Source organism: Vigna angularis, chromosome 8 (assembly GCF_016808095.1).
Source record: "Vigna angularis cultivar LongXiaoDou No.4 chromosome 8, ASM1680809v1, whole genome shotgun sequence".
NCBI lineage: Eukaryota > Viridiplantae > Streptophyta > Magnoliopsida > Fabales > Fabaceae > Vigna > Vigna angularis.
In genome coordinates this window covers 6,761,325-6,770,643 of record NC_068977.1, presented here as the reverse complement: position 1 = coordinate 6,770,643, position 9,319 = coordinate 6,761,325, and the positions used below count along the sequence as shown (strand labels likewise).

Genomic DNA, 9,319 nt, shown 5'->3' with positions numbered 1-9,319 from the left:
CATCAATTAATTTCTCTTCCTCTGCATGTAAGAATTCACAAGCATCAATAGGAGTTCTTTCAAGAGGTGATGATATATGCATCGTCTTCTGTCTAACCATGCAGACTTTCTCAAGTTCATCAGTTTGAAAACACGTATCTTCATCATTTAGGTGAGACATTGCTTCAAAAACATTAAATTTACTTCTTCATTCTCAACTCTCACTTTAAGCTTCCCATCATCAACATCAATTAACACTCGAGTGATCTTCATGAATGGCCTTCCCAGAATCAAAGGAATTTATGTATCTTCTTCCATTTCCATGATAACAAAATCCACTGGAAATAAGAATTTGTCTACCTTTACCAAAACATCTTTTACTACTTCATGCGGATATTTGAGCGATCTATCTGCCAATTGTAGAGTCATGCGTGTGGGCTTCAACTTTAATTCTCCAATCTTTTTAAACATTGACAGAGGCATAAGATTGATGCTAGCTCCAAGATCAATTAACGCTTTCCCAATAGCCAGTTTACCAATGGTGCATGGAATTGTAAAACTGCCTGGATCTTTAAATTTTGGTGGGAGCAACTTCTGAATGATAGCACTGCACTGGCCCTATACTTGTATAGTTTCTTCCTCAATATACTTTCTCTTCTTTGTGAGCATTTCTTTCATGAATTTTGAATAAGAAGGCATTTGTTTCAATGCTTCTGAGAATGGCATCTTGATTTCCAACTTTTTGAAAATATCAATGAAACTCTTGAACTGTCTTTCCTTCTCCTTTCTAGAGAAAACCTTTGGATATGGAAGAGGTTTCTCGTACACCTGTTCTTTCTTTTTCTCTCCCTCTCTCTTTCTCATTTTCTCTATCCTCTTTCTCTTTTTCTTTATCTCCCTGTTTACTCATCTCATCTTTTTCTTCACTCAATTTTTTAACACTCACCATATCTCTTTCTTGCTCTTTTTTCTCATTCTCTCTTTCTTCCAGAATTCTTCCTGATCTTGTAGTAATAACTTTACATTCTTCCTTTGGATTTACTTCAGTGTTTGCCACAAATTTCTTCTCTGGTTTTTCTTCCAACTTTTTAGCTAATTGACCCACCTGAATCTCCAAATTCCGAAGTGAGGCTTTTGTACTTTTATGGTTGGAAATTGATACCTGCATAAACTGCTGAAGAGTTTCTTCCAGTTTTGAAGTTCTTTCTGTGAGAGTAGGTTGTTGCTGAAAGTTCTGTGGAGGTGGTCTGAAGGATGGACCGGCTTGTTCCATACTCGGATGAGGTCTCCATCCTTGATTAAAACTTTGACCCTGATTATAATTCGTCTGACGACCTTGATTTCCCAAATAATTTACTTCTTCATGAGACATGCCTTGCACTGCACATTTCCCATTATTATGATCTCCTCCGCACAATTCACAACTTTGAACAATTTGATGTTGAGCTTGAGAAATATTCTGCAGTTCTTTAGGTAGTCGAGATAACTTCTTCATTAATGTCTCAAGTTGTTGAGTCATAATCTTGTTCTGAGCTAGTAAAGCATCTTGAGATTGAAGTTGAAGAACACCTTTTTGTTGAAATTGAGCTCTTTCACTCTGAACTTCATTATCATTTGCAGCCATGTTTTCAATCAGTTCATGTGCTTCTTCAGGCGTCTTCCATCTGATATTACCCCCAACTGATTCATCTAACATTAACTTTGTTTGAGATTTCAGCCCTCCAAGAAACAGATTTAGCAGTGTAGGCTCATCAAATCCATGAGTAGGAGTTTTTCTCAGTAGGCCTTTGAATCTATCCCATGCTTGACCTAGAGTTTCATCAACATCTTGTTGAAAAGAAGAGATCTCCTGCTTTCCCTTATTGACTTTGGACTGAGGGAAGAACTTATTCAGAAATTTAGCAACTACATCATCCCAGATTGTCAGACTATTCTCTGGAAAGGAATTCAGCCACATTTTTGCATTACCAGCCAATGAGAATGGAAATAAGCTGAGTCGGATTGCTTCATCTGAAACCTGGTGAATCCTTACTGTATTACAGATCTCCATGAAAGTAGCCAAGTGAGTGTATGGATTCTCGTGGGATAAGCCATGAAACTGATTGTTCTACACCAGATGAATAAGAGTTGGCTTCATCTCCATGTTAGCAGCATTCACCACTGGTCTTGCAATACTATTGAAGTGCAGAAGTCCTGAAATCTGCAAGAGTATGCCTTCCTTGCCCAAAACCTTCTCTAGTATGATTATCTTCCATTTCTTCTTTTTCTTGACCAGATGAAGAGTCCAGAATTTGTTCAGAAATAACAGAGGCTTCTCTGGATTCTCTACTTTGTCTCCTCCTTCTACTGTTGTTCCTTCGAGCAGTTGTTTCAATTTCCGAATCAAAAAGTAGATTCTCAGCCTGTTCTGTGCTTCTCATACAAAACACAAACTAAAAAGATAATTTCTACAGATGATAACAATTATGCACAAGAATTCAAATACGATCACAATAAACACTTAAACAAAAGATAGCTAAAATAAACTAAACCAGATAAACAACACACAATCAACAAAAACAAAACAAATCTTTGGCAGCGACGCCAAAAACTTGTTGAGATCTCGGCAACCATACCAAATCGTTCAAGTAATAAACCGGTAAGTCTGGATATCGTTTCCCAAGAGATTTGTTTAGATTCATTGATCGTTAAAGTTTACTTATTTAGCGATTATTAACCGTATTTTTATAACACACTTAAGATTAGCTTACAGATTTGAAAAGTGGTAAAAACAGTGGAATTAAAGTTCACTACGGTTGACATTCAAGTTCATCACTCAAATAATTTTCTACTAACACAGTTCCTCAAAATTAAGCATCGACATTCTAGGCATACAAGCATCTAATTCCTCATATGACAATTCCTGAATCATTCAAACTAAATCACTAATCCCTTAGCAAATTCAGATATCAGATTCACATTAAACACAATGTCATAGATGACTAAAAGTTCCAACCTATGTCTAGAATTGAAATCTCTTAGTTGTTCTATCCTAGGTCCGCGGTCTCATGCATTTTCCAATGATTTAACCGTTCAATTAGCTCATATTTCCATCGTAGGCATGAATAATAAAGATAGAACACAAAATTCATACAAGATCATGTATTAAAAGATATATTACAAAGAGTTTCAGAACTTTACTCTCTACCCCAGTGAAATGGAGTTCTAGCTACACAAATGCATCTCAGAATCAATAATTGATGGATTGGATGGTAGAAAGTGGTGGTTTTACACCTTGGAAGCACCCATACACGAGCTAGATTCCCCTCTTTCTCCTAATCCTTCTCTTGTTCAGTTTCGCGACATTTTAAAGAGAAGGACCTTAAGTGAATTCTCGTTGGGCGACAGGCCTCCACTCGCTGGGCGAGTCACTCGCAGGGCGAGTGACCTCCTCTCGCTGGGTGATTGGTGCTGGCTCGCTGGGCGAGGAGCTCCAACTGGCTGGGCTACTAGATCCTTCTGGCTAGGTGAGTGACGCACTCCAAGTCTTTGAGATTATCCAATCCTTATTCTACTTCGATATAAACTTACAAAAGCATCAATACACATTTAAACATTCAAAACTATACTTACATCAACATTTATATACTTTTCATGAGAATAAACACTTAAACTACTCAAAAGCACAACATTTTAAGTAACAAATACAAGTAAAGTTTACATTTATCAACTCCCCCAAACTTATATATTTTCATGTCCTCATGAAAATAAACAATAACAAAAGAGCGAACCCAAAAGAGCAGTTGATATTCCATCACATAATCTTTGTCACAAAAGTGAGGATTGTACCTACATCTCCAAATATTCAGATCAAATGTTATAATTTCTATATTAACAAGTTCTTGAATCCATAATGATAAGACAACCAGAAAAAGAATAATACAAATATGCTCAATCAGTGTTTATCTCAACCTGCAAGTGTTTACAACTCCAATTCACACTCAAATTGTCATCAACTACTTCATCAACTTTTGCAAGTCATCTGATACACAATTCACACATTTTGATTTAAATCAAAAGGACTTTCTCAGGTTATAACTTGACTTGGCTAGAAGAAACATGGTTTTACTAGGAAACAAAACAACACTAAAGAAGAGGAGAACAAGAACATAACAACATTGAAACTTTATTTATCAACTACCTCTTCATTCATCACATAACACATTGAAATATATAAAAAAAAAATTTTCTTTGTTTTTAATCAGTTAAAGAGTCAACTGATTATAATTTCCCCCAAACTTAATTTTTACCTATATCTTGGCAATTATGTTTCTTATTCTCTTCTTCTAGAGTGTTGGATAAGGTAGATTGTTGTGTACTATGCTCAGGGTTCACAATATATATATATATATATATATATATATATATATATATATATATATATATATATATATATAAGGTTCAAACAAAATAACAAACGATGAATATTCACATATGGGTACTTATCTGGCCAAGTAGTTAATTTCAACAAAAATCTGCCTTTCTCATGGGTGAATATTTAATTTAAAACTAAAATTTAAATCACTCAATTTAAAATAACTAACAATAACCACCCATGGTTGATGTGGCCATAGTGTCCAAGGTGAACGTTGTCTCTGTTGCTCCTCAGAATGTCTTTGTTGCTCAGCCTCTGCTTCATGTGGTTGTTGCTGCTATGGTGCTTGAGCTTCCCTTCCCCTCAAAAATGTTGGTCTGTCCTCAGGCCAAGGTACATGCTCCTAAAATTGAATAGCAGTCATAATACTACACAATTCATATAACAATTGTATATAACAATAAGCTCCGAAAACTTATCCAAACTTCAAACAAACATTTCACAATGAAATCATTGCAGAAACATAATTCAATCCACACAACCAAACATATTCAATTCAAGTTAAATTGACACTAAAAGAACTGAAACCAAAAATTAAGATAGAGTAAGAAAGTTGGGTTGCCTCCCAGTAAGCGCTTGTTTAACGTCTTTAGCTTGACACTAAAAAAAATGATCCTATCTGGTTGCCTTGTTTAGCTTTCTATTATCAATACACATTCCCTACCCAGTCACTGTCCTTGTTGGTATAAGCTCAGTTTTCTCATTACAAACAACAATCATGCCACCTTTCTTTGGTACGACTTGTACTAGACTCACCCAAGTGCTGTCAGATATAGGATAGATAATACCTGCTTCTAAAAGCTGTAGAACTTCTTTTCTGACCTCTTCTTTCATCACTGGATTAAGTCATCTCTGTGTTTGAGCCACTGGTTGGAAATCATCCTCCATGAATATTCTATGCATGCAATAAGTGGAATACGTACTTTTTCACTAGTCTGCAACGAAGATTTAAGTTCTAAGTGGAGAGGTGGAATATCTCCTTTGTCAAAGGAATGTCATCAAATCTTTGTCCAACTCATTTGGATATCTCGTGTTTTCGTCGATATTATAACGAAAACTTAGAATGTCTTGATGTAATCCTGCCCGAGTAGTCCTTCTTTTGTATTTTTACCTTTCATAGGTTAGCTTTTAAGGAGCATGGGTTACTATAAATACCCAGCTTCTCTATTGTAATTGGCACTCATGAGGCTCTTCCATCATGTCTTATTCAATAATAGTAATAATAATAAAGATTAAATTAGTTTTTGTCCCTTATAGTACCTTCTTAAAAACTTCGACCTAATTTATTTAGAAATGCATGAATTTAGTCCTTTTAACTAAGTTTGGTTAAGTTTATTTAGCGTTTCAAATGTGTTTCATGATAACATTTGAGTTTTTTTTTTTGCATTGTTTGACATATTTTCACGGTTTAATCCTTTTCGACATCCCTATTTATGTACGAATGTCTCAATTGGGTCCTCATTTTTTAAAGTGTATCAAAATGGTCCCTAATTTTGAAAATTGATATCAATTGAGTCCTTTCCGTTAAGTTGGCTGGACGGCGTTAAAAAAATTGATGAGTGGATGCTGAGATGACGAACGAACGCTCGTCCACCAGCGAACGAACGCTCGTCCACTAGCGAACGAACGCTCGTCCACCAGAGAACGAACGCTCGTCGACCTCTTACTGCTGGACGACCGTTCGTTCCACACTGGACGACCGTTCGTTCGGTGGTCGACGAGCGTTCGTTCGCTGATGGATGAGCGTTCGTTCGCTGGTGGACGAGCGTTCGATCGTCATCTCAGTATCCACTCATCAATTTTTTTAACGCCGTCCAGCCAACTTAACGGAAAGGACTCAATTGATATCAATTTTCAAAATTAGGGACCATTTTGATACACTTTAGAAAACGAGGACCCAATTGAGACATTCGTACATAAATAGGGATGTCGAAAAGGATTAAACCTATTTTCACCTCAATGTTAAATTGTTTGACAAACTTTAGAAATGCATCAATTTAGTCGTTTTAACTAAATTTGGTTAACTTTTGAAACGCGTTTGAAACACCAAATAAACTTAATAAAATTTGATTGAGAAAAACTAAATCTACCAGTTATAAAAATGAGAGTCTAAATTGGTCCAAAGTTTCAAAGAGAAACTAATCCTAATTTTTACTGAAAGTTAAGTTACTAAAATCATATTAAACCTTGATAATGATACACTGAGTGATAAAATATGTTAATTTAATTTTAAGTTGGAATGATCATTGAGATTGAAATTACGCTATGAAGTATTTCTTATGGCACAAAAGCATACTCAAGTTCTTCCTTTTATAATTTTACTCCCAAAGTGTTATTTTATTTGTGTTTTTTTAGTTTATTTTTGTTATTTTAGTGGTACCTCTCAATTGAAGACTGATATAATTTATTTGTAATCACAGTTATATTAATTCTAAAGTTTAATTATCTTTCTAATCAGTTCCTAAAAATATAAGTAGGTTTTGGTTTAGACGTTTTCTGTATAAATTTTATTTTCCTTTTTTGCCCCAAAATTGAAAATTGTTACTTTTGTTGGGCTATACTAATTAATATTTATTTGAAATGAAAACTTTAAGAGTAAGACACACTGCATATAAGTTTATCAAATATGTAAAGTATATTTACATATTATTTAAAAAATAACTGTACATCTCGTTAACAGTTCTTTTTATACATCAAACAGAATTATTTAATAATGTTAAAATTGTGGTTAAATATATTTTTAGTTTTTAATTTACTTTTAAAATAAGTGTATATTTATTTTATCACTGTACTTTATAAAAAGAATGTAAAATATCCTTCTTAACAAAAAATATGTAAAATATTTTTCATGAGACAGACAAAATTTTACACTAACTATAGTATAACCTTGATATTTTTTGCAAAAGGTATTTTTGCATGACTTTAATAACGTTTTTGGTCAAAAAAATATGTATAAATTTAGTTTGAGAATGATTGGATGCACTAAAACTAATGCATTTACACAATTATCTTGTGAATGAATCATTTGTGATGACATAATTTAGAATTTTCTTCTTCCACCATATGATTGTTTCACATTTATGGATATAATTTTTAAATATTTAAATTATTTTGCAAATTCAAAAATATATTTTGAATTATACATTGCAATAAAAATTATTATTTATTTATTTTAATCATAATTAAACTTTAAAAGTCAAATAATTCATAGTTATCATATTTAAATTTAATATTAGTGATTAATTTGTGAATTTGAATAATTTATGGATTATTTATTTCTGTCCAGATCTATAGTCCATCAAACCTTGACAGTTTGATATTATTTTTAGTATTTCAATTTTATTTAGTTATTTTTTATAAAAAAAAAATCATTGAAAAGGTATCTGTAAGATCTCGAAAATTTAAACCACTGCCACCTGTCAAATCACGTAATTATTACTCTCAAATCCGTCCAGAAATTTTATTAAGAAATGCACCCACACCTCTCGTTCTTGACGCCATTTAATGCACCCTCGTCACACGTGCAGTGCCATTAAAACGCACTCACACTCATTCTGCATGCAGTTGCCAAGTGTCACTTTGGAACATTCGAAAACGTTAGTGGAATCCAAGTGGCACCAGGCAAATGGACGTTCATCCTACGTGGGAAGAGAAATCACTTTTCTGGAAAACACTCTTCCACTTCTTTGCATGTTTCATCTTCTACCCTGAACCTTTGCTTTCCAAATTTTCTGCCTTCTCTCTAGAACTTCCATTTTCTCTCTACCATAACTTACCTTCTTCTTCTCCGATCAAATTTCAGAGACCGTAGAAGCAATCCAGACGTCTTAAGCTTTCCATCAAACCGAACAAGTTCAAGTTTTGAATTCTGGTACGTTCGTCCCTTAGCTGTTCATTATTAGGGTTCATGCAAAAACCAAATATGGTTACATGCATTCTCTGTCTCTGAATCAAGTTTTGATGTTTTGGATTTTTATTTTAGTTCCAAGAGTTGAGTGGTCTGAGGATAGAAGTGATAGTTGGGCGAATACGGATTTTCACGTTAGGACGTTCGTTCACTACTGATCCAGGTAAGGGAAGCTTATTAAGTTTAATTCATGTTTATGTGTTGTGCTGTATGAATTATATGAAATTATAAAGTATGAAATGTGTATTTTTGATCCCTGATGTTTGATCTGGATGATGAGATGATATATGAAATTTATGAGTTGTGCTATGATATGAGTAGTTAAATGTATGTAGGTTTATACTGAAAAATGAGTTACTGTAATTGAAACTGGGAATATGAAATACTATGAAAATGAACGTTCGTTATCGAAGGGTCTTTGACCGTTCGGTATTTTGTACTTTACTTGGAAACATAATTCTTTCATTTGGAAAGAATACTGTGTTAGGACGAACGCCCTCTTCTATTAGTCCTACGTTTGAGCGTTCGGCCAAACGGAGATACTCTGAGTATTAAGTGAGAAAGTGAGAAGCTTAGATAAATACCATCTTATATACTTAGTCGTTCTTAAATAATTCCTTTCTCTATGAATATCTTATACAATTTCCCTTTCTATTAATACTTTGGCTCAGCGATGGGTCTCGACCCAGAGCGTACGTCCTAAGTAGCGCTCGGTCTTATACCGAACGCTCGTCCTAAAAGTGTAAATGATAAGTAGCGCTCGGTTCTATACCGAACGTTCGTTCTTTCCGTAATTAACAAATAGCGTTCGTCCTGAATTGAAATAGCGTTCGTCCATAAAATTAAATAGCGTTCGTCCAAACAGTAAATTTATATCCGTTACCGCGCTCGGTCATTGACTGGCGGTTAATACCTTTTATAAATTTGTATCCGTTTCTATATCTAAAAGTCTTATGATGTCTTTATTCATTTGGATTCAATCTAAAGTCCTTGAATTTAAATTATTTAAGTATCAGTTG

At 34.1% G+C, this 9,319-nt stretch overlaps 1 non-coding gene across 1 annotated transcript; it reads left to right on the top strand.

Moving 5' to 3' along the window:
• Positions 1-1,733: 1,733 nt before the first annotated feature.
• On the top strand, positions 1,734-1,836 carry LOC128193835 (small nucleolar RNA R71). Its single transcript, XR_008245144.1, has one exon. It is a non-coding gene; the product is annotated as a small nucleolar RNA R71 (small nucleolar RNA).
• The last annotated feature ends 7,483 nt before the right edge of the window (positions 1,837-9,319 follow it).